We start from the raw sequence: 23,035 nt of genomic DNA on the forward strand, positions 1-23,035 counted from the left end.
TTTTAGCTTCTTTGTAAATATCAGCTTTATGATATGTTCTAAATAAAATAATATGCTTTCTTTATGTTGGAAAAAATGAGAAAATGAGTGATTGTAGAAAAAATATATTCAGTGTAGCTTAATACTCCTGAGGAAAGCTGTAGCTTCTTCTGAGCTGGGAGTTTATTCTGTACAATGTATTTAATTGTATAAAAAAATCAATACAATAACATTATTTCCAGTGTGGGCTTTTTGCACTAGTAGTCTCAGTTCTTTCTCAGTTGCAATCCCTCACTTTCCTTTGCAAAATGTGCAGAGTTTTCATCAGGTGTTTGCACCAATATTTCTCCAACTGTACAAACAAATAATTCCTGCTTCTTCACATCTTTGATATTAAGAGTTTGTATTCCTCTGGACTGACCCACCTGAAAAAAAAAAAAAAACAACAGAAGACACAATTTCTGAATTCTTGTAGGAGTAGCATTTATCTCTTACATATGGCTCTTCACCTAAGGATATTAAGTTGGTTTACAACATATATCATTGTCATTATTCTTTTGGTTGGGGATTTAGAAGCAAGATCTATTTGGCCTAAGATCACTTAACAAAGTGAAGCAAAAGCAGAAATGTTTTCTGCTTATCAGTCCAGTGCTTTTGCTAGGCTGTCACTGAGCTGCTGAATTTATGGTCTCGAAGAAAAGGATGAGGAAGGGAAGACATCACTAAACCTCTGCACAGTTACAGGGCGACAACAGGGACTTGAGAGAAGTTTTATAGGAATTACTGAAAATCATGAAAGCGTATTGCACCTGCACTTGTAAATTAAGACCAGGAAGTAGGCCTTATTGAAAAAAAAACCCAAAACCACATCTTTAGGAATGGTTGCCCACATTTTCCAAAGCAAGAAACAAGGGACATCATATGATATGATATGTGACATATTTAAAGCAAGCAAAAGGAAGCCACTTTCATGCAAATGGAATCATTCAAGGGAACTGTTTACCTCATGGTTCTGTGGAAGCTAAAAATTTATATGGGCTCCAATGCCAATAAAATTATGGCACTAAAAATTACAGAAGATAAGTGGAAAACATGTTCATATGGTTTTTCTGTAATTCCAGCAAAATGTAGTTGAAAATAATTTCAACGCAAGGTCTGTTGCTGGTCAGTGGAAGGAACTTTATGAGGCCAAAGCCCCGAGAAGATCAGCCCCTTTGTCTCCATTTCCATCATACACAGGACCTGCTAGTGCAAGTCCGATCTTGGTGCTGATTTTACCACTTGCTTAGTTGAAGAGCAGGGAACATTAGCTAATTCACATGGTAACCAAATAGCTTTTTGAGGCAATTTCCTGGACAAGTACCTTTTTCTGGTAAGTTAAACATCACTTTACTGGCTCTACAAATTTCTGTATCTCCTGGGCACAGAGAAAGCTCTTTTCTTGGACTAAGAATAAACAAGAGTGGTGAATGCTGCAGATTATCTACTTCATCTGAAGAGAGAGAGAAGGAAAGCAAAACAAAATCCTTAAGTCCAGGTGGAGCAAGAATTATTGCCATTTTTTCAAGGCATGGAAAATAGAGCAAGTATTTGCAGCTGTTACCCTTGTGCATCGTGTCACAAGAAACACTACAATGCTCTACAAAGAACGTTATTTCCCCATAAGTCTCTGTGGCCTAGGTGATAAGGGTGGGATTCTTTTTCTCCTTCTTTTGAGAATTATTAGTGTTGATAAGCCTAAACTTAGTTGGCCAAAACATCATATTTGAAATCCATCACAAGAAGTTCTGCAGGACAGACCTCAGTACAGATGACTCTTTCCCTCCATCTGAGTCTTCTGCAGTTGTCTGCCATTTCTCTGATGGGACTTTTAACTCCGTCAAGTAAATGTTTACTCACAAGTGAGCCCACAGCTCTGCTACCAGCACTCGTGCTCCATGGAAGAGGCAGATGACAATGCACTCTCGGAAAGTCAGCGAATCACTGATTGCAGCAGCACAGTTTCTTGATCAAGAGAGCAAATAGCCACCTATGCGGGGCTGCATATACCCTCCCAATGAAGGAAAACACTTGCTCCAGCAAAAAAGCCTTTAGAAAAGATCACTTAAAGGGCTTCCTGTCACAGGTGAGAAAACAGCTTCACATAGGGGAATTTCCATCAAATCAATTTATTGGCAATTGGCAAGCTTGTAGTTACTGTTTCCAGTATTGAGAAAGCACAGAATTTGGCCACTGCTTTAGGCAGTCCCAGACCTGGTCCCATCAAGTTGCCTGGAGCCACCACCACCTGCCAGCTGTGCCCACAGCACTCATAAATTGATGCTCCGTCCCTCCTGCTCACATGTTGGCCTAGAAGACTTAGCACCAGACAAACTTTAAGGAAAGGTCTCAAGTTTTAGAGGGGAAGCACCTGGTTAAGTACTTGATGTAAAGGTTGGAAACAAAATTACAATTGCAGTTTCTACATTATTTTAGCTACCTTAATTCTGCAGGCCATCATATCCCCAGTTGGTGCTTAGGGATTTTGGGTGGTGTGACAATCTTTGGCTGGGTCTAGCAAGCAGTCCTCAGATGCACTGGAGACCTGGAAGCTTTCTTAGGTCTTAACGCCTGCTAATCCAGTAGCCAAATGAAATGAATTTTCAAAATAAATCATGGCCGCTATAGTGTTGCTTTTTCAGTCTTTAAATTTGGAATTACAAAACACAGCCCATTTCTGCCATTGCTGCCATTCTGCTCAGAGAGACTGGTCCATGCAAGTCTTGTTAGCCAGCAAAAACACAAAATGAATGGTTGCCAGGTCTGTTTGTGCAGTCCCACAAGCAGCCAGTTTCTGGCTGCTGCTTTCTCTCTAATGAAATGCACGGAGATTGGCAGAAGAAATCTCTTGCTGTGTTTTATTTGCTACACTGACATGTTCATTTAGATGCACAAAGGGTTAACTTGTTTATTTTAAGAAATGGTTTTTAACCCAGAATTCGTATCTTGTCACTTTGGCCCCTTGAAATTTAAGGAGAAAACATTTTGAAAATAGGAGCACACAGACTAAGGGATGTCTCCCCTTGGGTTCTGGGCTGTTTGGTGGTTTTTTTTCCATGGTATTTATCGCTTTCTCAAGCCAGTGGTGTGTCCTTTATCTTTCTTACAATCAACTTCCAGCTTCCAAGGGCAGCAACCTAGGGGCACAGAGCTTATAAACAGAGTTTATAATTCACAGTCAGTTGTGGAGTGAAAATGCTGGATCAGCACATCTGGATCTAGACTCAACCTAGAGGCAGGGAGATCAGTGTATCCCTCACTGTGCCTTAGGGATGCCTTGCCCTTGTGCGAAAGATGAGCCCTGGACATCGGTGAAATGGCTTAAGCCCTGGCCAACCCAACATCCAACCCAGTATCTGCTGATAGACAATGCTGCAACACCCACTGCAGCAAGACTTGGAGTGCCAAAGCAAACCAGTATAGGTAGCAGTCATGCACCCAATCTTCAAAGACCAGGAGATGCCAGTCATCATCTTCTTATGAAAGCTAACAGTACATGACCTTACCTCTTTCTACATCGTACCAAACAGGGTGTTTCGAGTCACCATCAAAAATGTTTCCAGATAAAGAATACATGTGGTGTCAGGTACCAGTTTATCCCTATAAAAGCCTCTTGTGTCACCGGACCAGGGTGGGAGGAAGGTGATTATCATTTGAGATAAAGCCAATGTCTCTGCAAAATACTCACTGAAATTTACCAGGCCTATTCCAGCAAAGATTTTCTTCCTTCTTATATGTTAAATGGTAGTTTCCTGTACTTCTATTTTAGAAAGACAGAGATTTGCTGATTCCAAGACAGAGATTAATCAGTCTTGGATCACATATGCATGTTAGAAATGTAGTGAAGAACCAATGCTGTTCTGAGGAGACATGTCAGCCCAACACGTTCCAGATGCTATTTCCAACAATTCACAGAACTGTAGGGGTTGGAAGGGACCTCGAGAGATCATCAGGTCCAACCCCCCTGCCAAAGCAGCTCCCAGCTCATATTGCACAGATAGGCATCCAGACGGGTCTTGAATATCTCCAGAGAAGGAGACTCCACCACCTCCCTGGGCAGCCTGTCCCAGGGCTCTGTCACCCTCACTGTGTAAAAGTTCTTCCGCGTGTTGGTGCAGAACTTCCTGTGCTCCAACTTGTAGCCATTGCCCCTTGTCCTGTCCCCACAGACCACTGAAAAGGGGCTGGCTGATTCCCGCTGTGTCCCACACTTGATCTATTTGTACGCGCCGATCAGATGCCAAAGCGAGCTAAGCGTGCGAGCCGTTACACGCGGCGCTGCCCTGAGCCAGCTCTGCCCCCGAACACTCGGAACGATTCTCCTCTACTTCAGTAGTCCTGTTATCGCCTGGTGCTCCCCGACAGGGCCTCTAGATGGCAAGGTTTCACAAAAAATGTGCCGGGCTCCGGCGGCAGCCGGACGGCGCGGGGCGGCACGGGGAGGGGCGGTGCGGAGAGGGGCGGTGCGGGGAGGGGCGGCGCGGTGAGGGGCGGCACGGTGAGGGGCGGTGCGGTGAGGGGCGGTGCGGTGAGGGGCGGTGCGGAGAGGGGCGGCACGGTGAGGGGCGGTGTGGCGTGGCGCGGGGCGGTGCGATGAGGGGCGGTGCAGGGAGAGGCGGCACGGTGAGGGGCGGTGCAGGGAGGGGCGGCACGGTGAGGGGCGGCGTGGCGTGGCGCGGGGAGGGGCGGCACGGTGAGGGGCGGTGCGGGGAGGGGCGGCACTGTGAGGGGCGGCGTGGCGTGGCGCGTTGCGGGGCGGTGCGGGGAGGGGCGGCACGGTGAGGGGCGGCGTGGCGTGGCGCGTTGCGGGGCGTGGCGGTGCGGGGAGGGGCGGCACGGTGAGGGGCGGCGTGGCGTGGCGCGATGCGGGGCGTGGCGGTGCGGGGAGGGGCGGCACGGTGAGGGGCGGCGTGGCGTGGCGCGATGCGGGGCGGCGTGGCGTGGCGCGATGCGGGGCGTGGCGGTGCGGGGAGGGGCGGCACGGTGAGGGGCGGCGTGGCGTGGCGCGTTGCGGGGCGTGGCGGTGCGGGGAGGGCCGGCACTGTGAGGGGCGGCGTGGCGTGGCGCGATGCGGGGCGGCGTGGCGTGGCGCGATGCGGGTCGCGATGCGGGGCACCCGCGCTCCCGCAGGCTCAGGCACCGCACTCGGGCAGCCGGAGCTCGGATCTCAACCTGAGGGAGGAATAGCGTGGCTGTTCACAGCCGGCATGTGCAGTGTCACAAGAGGGGGCCGGGGTCTCTAAAATAGAACAAGGAAAACCAGACCCAGCAAACTAACGTGTGTGTGTGTGTGTGTGTGTGTGTGTACACATGTATATACACACACACACAAATATGACAGCTTCAGAGCCGTGCAGAGCATCGCGGTTGTTTAAAAATGACAACCCCCTCAAAAGTGCAGCCTGTGCCCTTAGAATGTGAAACTCCAGTCGGAGCATCTGTCAGTCGTGACTTCTCGCAGGATGTTTCTGCCGTGCCATCTGCCTAACCCACGCAAATCCTCATTTACCTTGAGAGGAAACAAAGGCCTGAGTCTTCCAAAATGCAGATCTCTCCTCTCAGATGAGGCCCATCTGCTGCTCTCCCGAGGATTCTCTGCTGGAGAAGGCACCGCGTGTGTCTGTCCACGTGCCGCGGTGCCTCCTCGTTGTCTGAATAATCCAGTTATCTTCTGGGGTCCCATTTTTAAAGCTAGGTGTTCTTCACATGAATGAGGCTCTGACTGGTTAGTGTAATTACATAGGACCAGGTGCTCACAATGTATAAAGGAGTTCAGCAAGAAACCCAGAACATTTCGAAGTGTTCACATAGCTGTCGTGCAGTCTCACTGTTTTTACTCTTTGAAAACAAGAAACCTATCTACACCACTATATTTTCTCTGTAGTACCTTGAAATAAGATACTTTACATTAAGTGGAATAAAATATTATTCTAGGTCTACAACTCCTTGAACCTGCTTCATTTCCTTCCGTGCTTTGTTTCATTATGCACTATTCTCATACATAAAACAAGGGTCAGTTTTCAGATTTCCTGATTTGAGATTTGAGAATTCCCAGGGTATAATTATTTGAAATTTACTGTGGTGTAATGAATGATTGAGAGAGCTGGGAACAATCCCTGACTCCTGTTGCAATCGCATATTTAGAAATCAATTCGGTCATGTTGCTAGCTGTGCCAAATTTGTGTTATCTTCAGGAATGCAGAGAGACTGTGGAGTCAGGAAGGTCTGTGTTTTAATTCTGGCTACCATTCCTTCAGCTGGCTTAACTACGTTTTCTGTTTCACCTCTATAATTGAATTAATATTTAGCTAGACTATGAGCTGAATATCAGAAAAAGGGAAAAGATAATTTAAATAATTGTGTGCCATTGTGCACAGTTCATACATCACCGTTAGATTGCTTCATCTGATAAAAGCTAGGTATGAAATTAGTATGTGAAAGGAATATGTCTCCAAACAGGTCCAGCCCCAGATAAGCTAAGAATCCAGTTTGTTGAGGATATTGGCTTGATATCTTGAGTTTTGTAGGTAAAGATAACAACCTTTCTAGGTAAGTGGCTTAGTATTTGCACCTTGCTCAGCTACATAAAAGCCCAGCTTTCTGTAGGATCATTTTTCCATGTGTTTGACTGGCTAGGGAAATTTAGGACTTGTGTCTTTGTGAAAGAATGAGCTTACCAGACTAACAGCCTGTTCTGATATCTGTATCAGATGCTGGAGAAAAGAGGTTCAAGTGACTCTCACCTACTGAACATGTTGCAGAGCACAGATTTGATACCTTCCTGAAACAGGATGACTACTTTGGCAAAGGAGCCACACATCATTCATTATGTGCAACTCAACCAATGCTAGATTTTGAATGATGACAGTGAGATTTCCTTCATGGTTGGTTGCTGTTGAACAAAATAGGACTTGAAGCATAAAACATCACAATTTGTACTTAAAAAGGTACTCAACCTGAGCTGAAGAACTGATGTGCTGGACAGTCGGTACAGTAATTCCCACAACTCAAGATTTCCCATTGAAATTGGCCTGATTCAGTTTCAAAGCTTGTAATTTATGACTATGAAACTAAGTCCCCTGACCCTCTGCAGGTAATCAAGGCTGTGAGCTAGACAGGACTTTAATTATAAGTCATGGTGTGCATGTGGAGAAGAGGGGAGTGAGTGGACTCCAAGCACTGTAATGCATCTTTGCTATATCCTTACACATTACTCACTCTGCAGAAAAACTGTTTCAAATATGTGCCTAGTAATGGTATCACCAGATGATTGTTATTCAAAAGGAAGTGCTATTTCTCTATTCTATTTAATCTCTCACTAGTTACACATGCAAGGATCACATTTACTCTCTTAGCTACAACTTTGCAGTAGGAACTCCTGTTGAGCTGGTTATATCAAGGAATGAATTGCATTCTCTAACTATGGTCAGGGTCTTTTTTCTTCTGTTTATGACCACACCTCAGAAATAATTGTAGTCAACAGGAGCTCTACCTATAGTTTATTCAATGTGAAAGTCAGGGTGTACAGGTGTCAATTGAAAATTCAATGATTTTTACTCTAAAAATATTGATTTTTCTCTATGATGTACATTTTACAGCTGTAAATGGGAGAATAACATTGACCTTACAGAAATGCTAGGATTAATGGTTAGTTAGATGCTTATTTATGCAATTTCCTACCTCTATTAAATTTCATTTAAAGTGTTTGTTTAGTGAAGCTGCTGATTCAGCACTTGTTTTTCAAAATTACACTTTTAACTTCTGAAGAAAAACAATGCATTAAGATTGAAAACTGGTTGTACTAGCAGAATATTGTGTAAGTAAGAAACTTACTGATTTGGAGGTGTTCTCGTTGTAGCCTACCCTTGAGCATCCAGCTCAAGACAGGAATTTCTCTTGTCAGTTTCTTTTATGGCTATGCATGTTTTCCCAGTGCTAAAAGCAAACAAGGCTACTAGCTGGCACAAGCAAGACATCCACTGGCCCTGGGGGCCTCTGATCTGTTTCAGACTTGCTTCACGCCCTGAAAATCTGAAGATGCTGTGAATGGGGCATTGACTTTCCTGGGCTCTGCCATGACTGTGATGGAGTCAATGTGCTTGCTCCAGCAGCACAGTCTTCTCCAGCACCTGTCCTAGACATCATGAGACGTGTCCCATAGCATGTGTCAGAGAGCTGCGAGAGCTGAGGGTGCTGGCAGCCACTGGTTGAATGACAGGCCTGCAAATCATCAGGCAAAGTGAAGTGATTGCTTATGTCCAGCATCAGCCCAAGAAAACCCAACAGCAGTTCAGCAGCAGGAGACAGGACTGGAGACAGGCACTCCTACAGCATGGTTCAGCCCAGGACTGCTGCCTGAGCCCAGGGTCAGGTAGGGTCCTGACCTGGCTCCGACAGCACCCTCCTTGGCTGCTCTGCAGAGCAGAGCTCACTTTGCACTTCAGCCCACCAGCATTCCTCTCTTCGGTCTGCTTTAATCCCTTGCACTTTCTTGGCTCCTCTGGTCCTGATCTGGCATTCCAAACCTTCACACATAGGTTTACACAGCTGTACAGGTAATGAATATTGATGTAGTTATTCTCTTAATCTATTATTTGAGAAGTAGTGCATGCTAAATAAGAATGCCTGTGAAATGTGAGTCTAAACTACTGGAGTTTGTGAAAAAAAATCTAGTACCTGTGTTCAACAGGTACTGAACTGAAGATCAGCATCTTTAAGGACAGCAAAATGAAATGCCATGATCTCTTCCTCTGTCATTTCAAATAAAAAAAATAATAAGTTTTTTTATTTTTATTTTTTAATATTGTGTCAATAAAATATTCTCCTCCAGTGTAAAGCTTTACTGGGGCTTCCTATAGAAGAATGTGGTTTCAGAGTAAGTTCTCAGTTTTCTAATATTGAAACAGCCAAGTCTTCCAGAAAATACACACATCCCCTCCAAACAATGAATGAACATGGAGCAACACGTTGGTTGCTATTGATCTGAACTGTAATTAAGACAAATAGGATTAAAATTATTTTTTCTCAGCTCACTGTGATCGTCTTCCTTTTCTTAGTTTAGTAACTGAAGTCCTGGAATTGAATTAAAATGTTTCTAAGATATTTTATAATAGTAAGTGGATGGATATTAGACCTATGTGCTGTAAACTTGGAGAGGTAAATCGGGAACTGAAGTATTAAAGCAGCAGATACTTTTTTTAGGTAAATGACCTTATGTCTAACACTGGATGGCACTGAAGTACACACTATGAAGCCAAGTAGGGTACAGGAAGTGCCTAACTTCCATCCAAGGCTTCTTTTTGCATGGAATTAACTGGGTAAGGGGTATTAACCTCCCCCTAAATAGCATCTGTATTTAAGGTGCTATGCAAAGAGGATTTATAAGTCATCTGTGAGGTCTGAATCAGAATTAATCCTGGTACTATGACAGAAACTCAGCAGGCACTCGGCATAGTGGCGATTAATAAATTAGATTGAGACTTCAAGGCAGAGTACAAACTCTATCCTGATACAATGCAGACTAACTTTCTTCTCTTTTCATATGATCCTGTCTTCCCTGCTGACTGACATAGGCAGTTTGTTGAGAGTTGAATATAAGCTGTCTGTTTAAGAGGGAGATTTCAGTGTTCAGCAATGTGAAGGGTTCTCAGTGGTGCAACCCAGATGAGGAGGGGACTGAGCGTGTGCTGAATTTTAAGTACACTAGAAGTCCCTTGGGTATTAAACAGCCTCTTGAACCCGTCCCGACTCTATTGTAAGAAGAATGAAGAATGATGATGGAATACTAGCTCTGGATGAGCAGCAGTGCCTCCTTCTTGCCTTCCTGTATCTGCATCTGCTGTGTATTCCCCAGAAGAAAAGTCGCAATACTCTTGGATCTTGACATGCCTTGTGTTTAGCAGAACAATGCAGGTGCAGGATCTCTCCTATTCTGAATGTGTCTAAGACCTTGTCAAATTGCTGGTGGCTTGCTATGACACAGATGCTATTTGCAGGAGGTGGTCTGATTCCTTCATATGACTTTCCTTTTTTTTTTTTTTTATTCTAATAGACAGGTAAAGTACCAGAGACTGCTCAGTCCTTCAAATAATAACTTTCCTTAGACATTATACATAACCCAATAATAATTGTAATATTATCATTTTTATCACAATCATTACCTGAATGATATCTCCCAGCTTCCTGTATATGCGAAGTTTATTCTTCAATAGCTCTCAGTGGCATCCGAAAGTACCTTCTTAGTTATGTCTTTAAACAGGAGGATGTTTTGTGTTGCAGGTATAAGCAAATCAAACCCTAATTCTGACATGCTCAGTCTAAGAAGTACCTTTGTCTCAAACAGTTGAGATCAGTAAGCTTTTATCTACAGAGCTGTGTGATGGAGACTGGTACATGGTGACAGCATCTGGAGCCAGAGTAGCATCAGCATCTGGCTGGTAATTAATATTTAAACTCAATGATAAAAGCCAACAGACAGATAGGAGCTATCTAATACTGTTTATGTGTTACATCCAAGGAACTGAAATCTGGGGACAAAACTGCTGTGCCCATCCAGAGATATGGAATGAATAACTCATAGTCCATGTCACAGAATCACAGAATGTTAGGGGTTAGAAGGGATCTCAAAAGACCATCTAATCCAACCCCCCTTCTAGAGTTGTGTTGCTTATTTTATAATATTTGGGGAGTCTTTGTGTGGTGGTTTGACCCTGGCTGGAGGCCAGATGCCCACCAAAGTCATTCTGTCGCTTTCCTTTTCAGCTGGACAGGGGAGAAAATTTATATTGAGAGGCTTAGGAGTCCAGATAAGGGCAGAGAGAGATTATTCCACAATTAGCATCACACGCAAAACAGACTCAGCACAGAATAAAGGAAACTCATTCATTACACAACACTACACACCCAGTGACATTGGAGTCGGGTAATGAGAAGTGCAACCAGGACTTAAAGCACCTTCCCCCACCCCTCCCTTCTTAGCAGACTTCACTTTAGTCAATCTTCACTTCAGCATGGGTCAGTCTCTCCACGGGCTGCAGGTTTTGCTGTCAGGAGCTTGCTCCAGTGCAGGCTTCTCACAGGGTCATAGCATCCATCACATGTCTCCAGTGTGGGGCCTCTCCACAGGCTGCAGATGTGATCTCTGCTCCCTGTCATCATCCGTGGCTGCAGGGGGACAGCCTGCTTCACCATGGTCATCTCCACAGGCTACAGGGGAATCTCTCTAGCACCTGGAGCCCCTCGTCCCCCCTCCCTCCATCTTCCCTGGCCTGGGTGTCTGCATAGTTTCTTACATCCTCTCAGTCCCTTCTCTGGTGGCAAACTGTGGCTGCTTGTGGGTTTTTTTTTCCTCCTAAATGTGATTCCCAGAGGCACTGTGACCATCGCCAACTGGCTTGGCCATGGTCAGCAAGTCTGGCCTTGAGCCAGGTGGTGTTTACTCTCTCGGGCCTGCAGAAAGTTTCTGGCTGCTTCTAGCAGAAGCCGCCCCTGCAGCCCCCCCACTTTTCTCTACAGGAACCCAGCCACACAAAACTACAACAGGGGCCCAGAACTGGACACAGTATTCCAGGTGCGGTCTCAGCAGGGTAGAGTAAAGGGAGGGGAGAAACTCTCTTGACCTACTAACCACACACCTCAGGATGCTATTGGCCTTATTGGCCACGAGGGCAAATTTCTGGCCCATGGTCAACCTGCTGTCCATCAGGAACCCCAGGTCCCTTTTCCCTGTGCTGCTCTACAACAGTTCAGTCCCCAACCTATACTGCTACCTGGGGTTGTCCTTCCCTGGTTACAAGGCTCTACACTTGCTCTTGTTGTATTTCATTAAATTTCTCCCCGCCCAACTCTCAAGCTTGTCCAGACCTGCAGTGTCCTGTGCCAGTAGTTTGCACTTCAGATACGTAACCAAAATGGCTAGTGATTCTCTTTTAAATCTATGCTCAGAGAACTGAACAAGGACAGTAAAACTCTGCAGCAAGTAGATAACCCAAGAAGCACTTATTAGTAATTAGATTATGTCTTTTACAAACAGTTCCAAGAAAAAAAATCTCACTAATATAGAATATGGTTTTAAAAAATACTTCAGTTATTCATAGAGACACAAAGCTAGCATAATTTTAACGTAACTTTTGCATTATCAAGTAATAAATTCTGACATGGGTGACTCACTACTTCACTCCCTATTCCCTCCCAATTTTTAAGAAGATTTGTGGCAGTGACAAACAGTGGCTGAAAAAGAGTAATGACTCATTGTTCTTGTGTGTGATTCTTTACTCACAATACTTGTTGATAATGTGTGAAATCATACACACACAAACCAAAATGAATATACCTTTCATTACAGACTGTAGGTCATAAATCCTAAAACACCGCTAAAAATACAGTGACTTTCCAACAAGTGAATGAGAAGTGTCTCACCTTTTCATCAGCTTCTGATGTCTCCACAAAATCAATGACTTGGTTTAAGAGGAAATGTGGATGGATAGAAAAAGAAGCCTCCCTTCTTATGAAATATCCAATGGCACTTACTTTACAGAGGGTACATAGCAGTCTATCAAAATAGACAGAGGAAAATAAATCAATTGTAACATGTCTATAGAAGGTCCCAAAAAATAATCCTGATCAATACTCATGAAATTTTCAGTAGAGTTCAAGCCTGAGTGGCAGTAAATTTATTCTGACATTGTAGTGGTTTATATATCATTTTTATTGGCTTAATGAAATATACATGTCTACATTCTCCCTTATCTGCCCTTGGCTTTCTAATAAGATCATCTATTTGTAGCCTTCATTTGACATAACAACTGCCTTAAAGCAAAAGGAAAAATATAAACCATTTGACAACTGCTGTGAATTACACTCAATATTAGATTTATTCTTGGTATTAGGTATGTTCTAGTCTTCATGCAGTTGCCCATTCAAGCCATCTGACCTAATTCCACTTATGAAAAAAATCAGGTTTCATTTATAAAAAAAATATTGTTAGAGAAAATTATTTGGTCATAATTATTCTGATCTTATTAATTACTAATGAATAATATTATATTAAAATTTTAAAACTCACCGTGAAAACAAGAAGGTTGTTAGGAAGGAGTGATAGTTTTCAATAAAGGACTATGCTTTAGACATTGATTCCTAATCAAATTCAAGTCACAGAATAAATGACTCTGGGACTCAGGTAAATCTTTGAAATTAGGCAACAGTTTGCTAAAAGGAGCAGTCTAGGATACTATATTGGTTGGTTAACCCATGAACAAGATTGACTTAGACCGTGGTTTTGATATTAGTGACAGCTGAAGGGGAAAGTGCACAGAAAAGAATTCATTTATTTAACTCCTGATGGTTACGCTCGATCAGGATAAGCTCATCAATCTGAATCTTGCTCACCTTCTCTACCGTACTTCCTGCTTTGCTGTGACACTTTCTGCCTTCAGTGTCTGATGCATAAATGTCTCCATTGTCCAGCCCTATTCCATTGCCAGAAGAAGAATTCATCTGAGCATGTGGTTAATGTCATTTTGTACAGTGAATATACTTTGCTGATGTTTGTAGTTGGTTTTATTTGCATATTTATTTACTTATATGTGTTGATGTTATTGTATGTAACTTTTGCCCACCTAACCTTATGTTCTGGTTTTGGCTGGAATACATTTAATTTTATTTCACAGCAGTTTGTATGGTGCTTTGCTTTTGGTTTGTGACTAAAACAGCGTTGGTAACTCATGGATGCTTTAACTATTGCTGAGCAGTATTGCACAGCATTGTGGTCTTCTCTATTTCTCAAGCTGCCTCACCCCAGCTCGGTGGCTGCAGCTGGGAGAAGACACAGCCAGGACAGCTGACCTCAAAGGGATAGTCCATACCATATGATGTCATGCTCAGTGTATAAAGCTGGGGAAAGAGGAATAAGGGGAAGGACGTTTGGAATGATGGTGTTTGTCTTCCCAAGTAACTGTTATGCTCTTCTTTCCTGGAGATGGCTGAGCACCTGCCTGCTAAAGGGATATGGTGAAAGAATTCCTTGCGTTGTGTGGTTGGCATGCATGGCTCTTGCTTTCACCATTAAACTGTCTTTATCTCAGCTCATACATTTTTTCACTTTTACTCTCTGATTCTCGCCCTGATTCCTCTGGGGCAGGGAGCAAGAGAGTGGCTGTGTGGGGCCCAGCTGCCCACTGGGGATAAACCATAACACCGGTCTTCCTCAGATATTGTTTCCTGTAGCATTGGATGCTCAGTTACGGAGTGCTGTGAACTCTCACTTAGTTTCATTGCAGACTCTGACTTCCTGTCCCTGACAAAGCCTTATTGTTCTGGGAGGAATTCATTGTGTTCCCCCCCTCCCTGCCTGACCCCACTTACATCTCTGAGATGCTTGTCCCAGAATCTGCTCCTGATCCACTCACTCACTAGGTGTTCAACCCTTCAAAATTGCAAGAAGGTTTTTTTTTTTTTTTTAAATGAGGTTAGCCACACACTGGTTTTGTACTGTGTTTAAAATAGAACTATTTTCTTACATTTCACTTTTGTATGGATTGCTGTTCTCCCTGGCTTCACAGAAATCAGTGGCTATTGTCCAACTTAACTAAGAGACATTTATTTATCAAGGACTTCAAAACCAACTACTGTCTTCTGCTTGCAGAGTGAACTTTTGTTTAAAACTTTCCAATACTCATCTCTACAGGCCCCAAGTCTGCATCCACCCACAGAGATTTTAAACTATAGTGGGCCTTTTAACTGCTCCATCTTCCCCATCAGGGTTTCCTTCCTCCCTAAGTGATTACCAGGCAGTGCTCAGGTTGCAGTTTTATGGTCATTCTTAACCAAAGAAATGCTGATTGCCATTAAAAGTGATGATCTCTCCATCACTTCCTACTTCAGCTGCTCCCTTCAGGCTACAAAGGTAAATACAAAAGGAATTTTTCTCTCCTTTGGTTATTTTTAAGCTATGTCAGTTTCCTGACCCAGCTTGCTATAGAGAGGCAGAAATCCAGCCAGTCACATCATGGGGACTATACAGGGGGAGGGATGGGGCCAGAAAAAACCCACAAGCTTGGGGAGGAGGAAGTGGCAGGAACTTTATCCTCAAGTCTTAATCTTCCTCCATCTACTTTGTGTTTCCCTGCATCAGCCTTGGTATAACAAGACACCCTATCCAGACCCAGACACAGTGCTGAGCTTCTAAACTCAGGTTCACCTACATGTCAAGAATAAAGATACAGGTCAGATTCCTCCAGCATCATATGTTAGATCCCCCTTTGATTTAAACAGAATAAAGATTTCATTTTGGGGAACACAGAAATCAAGGTATTCCTTGTCATTGCTGTGTGCTAAACATATCTTTGAATCTGTTTAAGCATGCTTAGAGTGCTAAGGCTGGAGAAGATCCCCAAAGCAGGATTGATCAGAAACTGTAGGAAACGATACAGTTCATCTATACTATGGGCAAAGTTGTTCAGGCAAACGGGATAGCCCCACTGTTAAAATACTAAGCTCTACAAACACAGCCCTTAGTTTTACTTTTGCTGTACAGATATTTTCAAATCTAATTCCAACCTTGAGGGTATGTTGACACTGCAGATAGGATAGCTCACCTCACAGAATTGTAATGGAAACAGTTTAGCAAGTGTGCCATGGAACTTTGTAGGTGCCTCCTGCAAATTTACCTTCCTTTAGAAATGGCCGGTAAGGTCCTAGATACTGGCAGAAATATTCAAAGGAAAATAGATTTCTAAGTTCAATACAAAAGTTTTTGGCTCCAGGAAGCTTTGTTGGCTCCTGAAACCCAGTTTCAGTAAGTGCTAACGGCATTGTGCACACTACTACAGGGAGTCTACAGTCTCATTTAAAACAAACAAACAAACTTGTGTTACAGTGATGTTCAAAACTACTCTGTGACAAAACTTTTCTTCCTGTCAGACCGGTTCTCAAAACACCTGAATAACAGTGCATCACTTTGTTTGTTTTCTGGGGGAAGGCACTAGAGTGCTAGGGTCCCTGTGAACAGTCACAGCCCCATTGTAAAGACCATGACACGAAAGGTGTTGAAATTGCTCTTAACTCAAACAAGGTGCTTTAATTAAATGACCGTCACTTTCACACAGATAATATTTTATTTCTTGTATTTGAGGAATCATTTTTTCAGTAATCAAAATCTCTCACTAATTTTTCCCTCATCTACTAAGTAAGGCATTGTGCAGATTTTCATCAGAAGGCTCTCCATATATCAGCTTTCATATTTCAAATAAAAAATATACTGGTAATCATTATCTGATAGAAGCAAGCATGTGAAAATCTTACTCATGGGTTGAATGACACCAGACACAGCAGTAAACAACTTGTTTAGGATTCTGTATTTGGAGTCACTAATTCTCCAGTTTTATCTCTGAAGGAACCTCTAAGTTATTCAGTTATTATTAAGTAAGCTTGATGATTTGGACATTAATTTTTCTAGTTTACTTTCCCTCCACTGTGAGAAAGAACAGTATTTTCCCACCAGATGCAAGGAGCTTCCTACCACATCCTTGAGATCAAAGGGCAGAGATGGCACACAGATGCAGTGAAGTCTAACGTGAACTGGAAAGCAAAAAAGCTGTCAAGAGGAATCAAGAGAAAAGTATAACAATGCACCCACAAGAAAAACTTTCAGGGAAAGAATGATTATGAAAGCAAAAAAGAAGACAGCAAAAATGTAATTCGTTTAGTGAATGAGGACCAGAAGGAAATACACAAGGAGAGATAGCTTTCATGGCTGTGAGTTTGTCAATGACCACTTTGAAAGTTTTTGTGAAAGACTGTTCTTTGGATGATTAAAATAAATTGGGTGTCTTATCTGATATACTACACTTCTTTAGCCTCTTTCTGTAGTGGCATAACTGGAACTATCTAAACAAGCGATGAAAGTAATGTTAAAAAAATGTAATGGAGGGATCAGACTGAATAGGAATTGGGAAGAATTGGATTTGGGGCTTTTTGTAAGTACTCCTTAGAATAAACTGTGCTTGGCCCTTTCCCACATTCTATGAATAACTCCAGATTTTGAAAGTGATCTAAAATAAGAACCTGTAAAGAGCTGTTAAGAACAAAGCTGCAAAAATTCTAGCCTATTATTCTTTGAGCATAGAATCACAATATAGTTGAAAGATTTAATTGCTCAGTGGCAATTTTTTGCTTTCTAAGTAGGTCCACTAATTGTGATGATGTGAGGGTTTAATGCACTAATGATTATTCACTGTTAATGCTAATCCACTGACCTTAAGCAGCTTGAGCTGAAGATATTTATAGTTTGGCACTGCCTGAAGTCTTGGACGTTGAATGGGAAAGCGGTAAGTGCTTCCTTCAACTGTTCATTTCTGACTATCAGCATGGACTCTTGGCATGCCACCAACATCTGGGAGCAGCTGGACTATTCTGTGCTGTTTGCACTAATGTTGATGGACTATTTAAAATTACATTAGTAAGAATGGTCTGATGACAGTACTGCACTGCATGACCCATGATCCAAGCTCAGTTTCCAATTTTAAATCAGTATGGCAGAGGCAAGTGCAGGGCAGTACTACTTCGAGCAGTTCTAGAGAATCTAATGGGCCCTGAAAGACCAAAAAGAGAACAGCTAAAGCATTTGTCTCCAGAGGTGGTCTAAGGCAAGTCACTGTTCTTCAGAAGAAACCAAAAGAGTTCTTAATGCCCAGAATATGCATTTTTTTTTTTTTAATTTAACTTAAAGTACCCACATGCACTCTTGGGGAAAGACACTGCTTCCATCTCCTTTACAGCAGGCCTGACCTTCCCTCTAGGCTTCATTCTTAAGATGAGGTTTTATTTTAATGTAGACAATTAATTTAAGAAACATTGACCAAGATGTAACAGAAACAAGAGTTCAGGGCAGAATGTCAGTATTATGTTTCATTTAATGTGCTGAGCAAGAACGGCCCTGAAAGCTTAAGACCAACTTATAGAAGGTCCTTCAAGTTTGCAGAGAGAGGTACTGGTTTTTATTAGATATCCAGAGTGGCATACTTGGAAAAAGAAGTCTTCTGCATAGGGTCATTGAGGCTTCTAAAAGTACTAAAATGCTGTCTGAATCTCCCAACCATATCCTTTGTTCTAACCTACATATAAAATATGTTCTGTTTGCATTTCAACAAAACATCATGTGTGCTCAATTAAACACATCTCACTTGCAGTTTACATACACAGTGTTTCTTAGGCAAGTCTCATAGAGACTTTAGCAAAGCATACCTACACCTATTTAACAAGAGGGGAGACACCATTACTTTCATAACACGTTAACCACATCTCATTTTCCTTTTATTAATTCACCTCCTCTCCAAAACAATCATCAGCCCACAGTCTTTCTTCCTCACTCCCACCTAGTATTTCTAAAAGAAAGTGAAATACTTTCCAGAAAAAATATTATTCAAAAATGTTGAATATTTGAGACAGCATAGTTTTTATTGATTTTGAGGTATTGTTTGGCAGTGCAGAAGAACATCACTGTAAACCAGTACTACATATAAAAGACAAATTTACTGATCAGTAGTGAATGTGGCATCACTGGCAAAGAGCACAGAGGTAGACTGCACTCATTACAAACCCACAAATGATGCTGTTTTCAATCCATGAGGAAAAGGCATGATTAGAAAGATGGTTTTGCTTCCAACACTATCATACAATCTTAAGTTATTGATTTATCTCAAGAACTTTTCTTCCAGCATGATGTAAGAAGCCTTCAGTTCAAGACTTGCCTTTTTAAACTTGCTGTTGGATGGAAAATATAGGTCACTAATATGTTTTAAAAATATGTTTCAACGAGTAGATACAGTCTTCAAAGAATAAATTAGACTGCAGATTATCTGAAATAGCCACAAACTAACAAAAAGGCAAAAGAAAAAAAAAAGGAATTTTCAAATTACAAGGTGGTGTAGTTTTGTGTGGCTGGGTTCTGGTGTAGGAGCGGGGACTGCAGGGGTGGCTTCTTCAGGAAGCAGCCAGAAACTCTCTGCAGGCCTGACAGAGCAAACACCAGCTGGCTCAAGGCTGGAGTCATTAATGACCAAGGCCGAGCCTATCGACAACAGTCACAGCACTACTGGGAATCACATTTAGGAAGAAAAAAACCCGCAAGCAGCTGCTTTTTGTCCCCAGAGAAGGCAGTCAGAAGAAGTAAGACACTGTGCAGACACCAAGGCCAGGAAAGGGGGGGAGGAGGTGCCCCAGGTACTGGAGAGAAAGATGCTCCTGCAGCCCATGGAGAAACCCAAGGTGGAGACATACAGAAGATGCGATGACCCACACTGGAGCAAGCTCCTGGCAGCAGCATTTGCAGTCCATGGAGAGAGACAGACACAGAGATGAGAGAGAGAGAGAGAGAGAGAGCGATCCATGCTGGAGTAGATTTGCTGGGAGGCTTGTGACTCCATGGAGGCCCAGGCTGGAGCAGTCTGGGCCTGAGAGACTGAGAGACATTCTGTGATTTATGACTGGACCCATAGCAGTGACCCACGCTGGGGCAGCTGGTGAGGAGCTAACGCCCTGTGGGGAAGGACTCACATTGGAGAAGTTTGTGAAGGACTGTCTCCTGTGGGTGGAACGCCATGGTGCAGCGGGGGAGGGGTGTGTGGAATGTGGTGCCTTAAGATCTGGTTGTGCATCTCATGATCTGACTGGTTTCACTGGGTGTGTAGTGCAATAAATGAGAGAGTTTCCTTTATTTTGTGTTGAGTCTGCTTTGCCCATGACTCTCTCCCTGCCCTTATCACAACTCCTAAGCCTCTCAATACCTATTTTCTCCCCTGTCCAGCTGAAAAGGGGAGCAATAGAGTGGCTTTGGTGGGTGTCTGGCCTCCAGACAGGGTCAAACCACCACACAAGGTCTCCCCAAATATTATAAAATAAGCAAGGCTGAGCAGTGCTTATAGAGAGTCTAGGCCTCTGTTACTTCTCAAACCACTAGCAAGTAGGCTAGGAGTACACAGGAATTAGGGAGGGGACACAGTGGGGACATTTGGCTCCAAGTGACCAAAGGGATAGTCCATACCGTATGATGTCATGCTCAACATATAAAGCTGGGGGAAGAAGGAGGAAGGGTGAGACATTGGGAGTGATGGGGTTTGTCTTCCCGAGTAACTGTCATACATAATGGAGCCCTGCTTTCCTGGAGATGGCTGAGCACCTGCTTGCCCATGGGAAGTGGTGAAGGAATTCCTTGCCTTGCTTTGCTTGTTTGCATGGCTTTTGCTTTTTCTATTAAACTACGTTTATCTCAACCCACACTGTTCTGAATCTTTCTCCCATCCCACTAGAGGGGTACTTAGTTAGGTGCTGTGTGGCATTCAGATGAACTGTAATACCTCTCATTCTCAGATACTGTTTCTTGACATCCTCAATTCATGTAAGCAAATTATATTGAAAACAGACAAAAAAAACACCAAAAAAACAAACAAAACCCATTCTAATGGGTTATCTTCTCACCAAGACTTAGATACATACAGGAGAAATACAGAATCATAAAATCATAGAATCATAGCATCACAGAACCCAGATTTGTGTTGGAAGGGACCTTAAAGATCACCTGCCTTAGATGGGGCAGGGACACCCTCCACTAGATCAGATTGCCCAAAGCTCCATCCCATCTGGCCTTGAACACTGTCAGGGAGGGGGACAGCCACAGTTTCTCTGGGCAGCCTGTGCCAGGGCCTCACAGCCCTCACAAAAAAGAATGATGTAATATAAAACATAGGCAAGCCAAAAGTCATGACCTGTTTAGACTTCTCCGCAAAGGATGGGTTGAGCAACTTGCACAGCACTCAAGATTCACTCTTTTCTCATTGACTTTCCGTTCCCATTTCTTGTGGTGCATTTACATTTATTTTTGCAAAGTAGTGGTCACTTATACCACTATCTACATTGTTGCACTTCTGGAGTTAATGAAGTCTAAATACTGGAGCCTTTCTAAAAAATAAAAAAAAAAAAAACCCAAAATATTGTGGTCTGGCAGGCATCATATGTTTGCTTTTATGAGGCTCTATCTCCTTCTCGTAGCTTGACCCTGTCTAAAGGCCATATGTTCACCAAAGTTACTTCATCACTGGTGCTCATCTGGACAGAAGAGAGACAAATATAATGAAAGTTTTGTGGATTAAGGTAAGGACAGGGAGAGAACACTCACCAATTACCATAATGGGCAAAACAGCCTCAACTTAGAAAAAATCTTGCTTATTAGCAAATAGAGTAATGAAAAATAATATCTTAAACCACCTCCCCCACCCCTCCCTTCTTCCTGAGCTCAACTTTATTCCTGATTTCTCTCCCTCTGCCCTTCAAGTGGCACAGGAGGACGGGGAATGGGGGTGGCAGTAAGTTCATCACATGTTTCTGCTTCTCCTTCCTCCTCACAGGGAGGACTCCTCACACTCCTCTCCTGCTCCAGTGTGGGGTCCCTCCCACAGGAGACACTCCTCCACCAACTCCCTCAACACGAGTCCTTCCCACGGGCTACAGTTCTTCACAGACTGCTCCAGCATGGTCTCTTCCACGGAGTGCAGACCTTCCATGGATAACAGACTGCTCCAGTATGGCCCCCCACAGGGTCGCCAGGCCTGCCAGCAGACCTGCTCCAGCATTGTCTTCTCTGCTGGTGCTGCCAGGATCTTGCTTCATTGTGGGCTTCCCACCAGGTCAGAGACTCCTTTGGGTCCATCTACCTGCTCCAACATGCAGTCCTCCATGGGCTGCAGGTGAAATCTCTACTCCCCATCATCCTCTGTGGGCCGCAGAAGGGCAGCCTGGTCACCATCATCTTCTCCAAGGGCTGCAGGGGAATGTCTGCTCTGAAGCCTTGAGAACCCCCTCTCCCTTCTTAACTGACCTTAGTGTCTGCAAAAGCTCTTACATGTTCTCACTCCTCCTCTGGCTGCAAAAGCTGCCACTAGATTGTTTTTTGTATTTTTTTCTCTTTTTTAAATAAATTATTCCAGAGGCACTACTACTGTTGATGATTGGCTTGGCCTGGATGGGATGCATCCACGTGTCCTGAGGGAGCTGGCGGAGGTGATTGCTGAGCTTCTTTCTATCATCTTTGACAGGTCTTGGAGGATAGGAGAAGTGCCTGAAGACTGGAGGATAGCCAATGTCACTCCAGTCTTTAAAAAGGGCAAGAAGGAGGACCCTAGCAACTCTAGGCCAGTCAGCCTCACTTCTGTTCCTGGAAAGGTGATGGAACAGCTTGTTCTGGATGCCATCTCCAAGCAACTGGAAGAGAAGAAGGCCACGAGGTGTAGTCAGCATAGATTCACCAAGGGGAAATCATGCTCGACCAATCTCATAGCCTTCTATGATCTCATCACCTGCTGGCTGGATGGAGGGAGAGCAGTGAATGTCATCTACCTTGACTTCAGCAAGGCCTTTGATACTGTCTCCCATGACATCCTGATAGCAAAGCTGAGAGAGCATGGGATAGATGAGTGGACAGTGAGGTGGGTTGAGAACTGGCTGTCAGACCAAGCTCAGAGGGTGGTGATCAATGGAGCAGCATCTGACTGGAGGCATGTTACTAGTGGTGTTCCCCAGGGCTCGGTGTTGGGTCCAGTCCTGTTTAATATCTTCATCGATGACCTTGATGAGGGAATAGCATCCACCCTCAGCAAGTACCCGATGATACAGAGCTGGGAGGAGTGGCTGACACACAGGAACACTGCGCTGCCATCCAGAGAGACCTGGACAGGCTGGAGAACTGGGCTGGGAGAAACCAGATGAGGTTTAATAAAAGCAAGTGTAGAGTCTTGCACGTGTGAAGGAGTAACTGCTTGTATCAGTATAGGCTGGGGGATGACCTGCTGGAGAAGAGCTCTGTGGAGAAAGACCTGGGGGTCCTGGTTGATGACAGGTTGGCCATGAGCCAGCAGTGTGCCCTGGGGGCTGAGAGAGCCAATGGGATCCTAGGGTGCATTAGGAGGAGTGTGTCCAGCAGGTCAAAGGAGGTGATCCTCCCCCTCTACTCTGCCCTGGTCAGGCCCCA

The sequence above is a fragment of the Gallinula chloropus genome, assembly GCF_964237585.1.
Source record: "Gallinula chloropus genome assembly, chromosome: Z".
NCBI classification, from domain to species: domain Eukaryota; kingdom Metazoa; phylum Chordata; class Aves; order Gruiformes; family Rallidae; genus Gallinula; species Gallinula chloropus.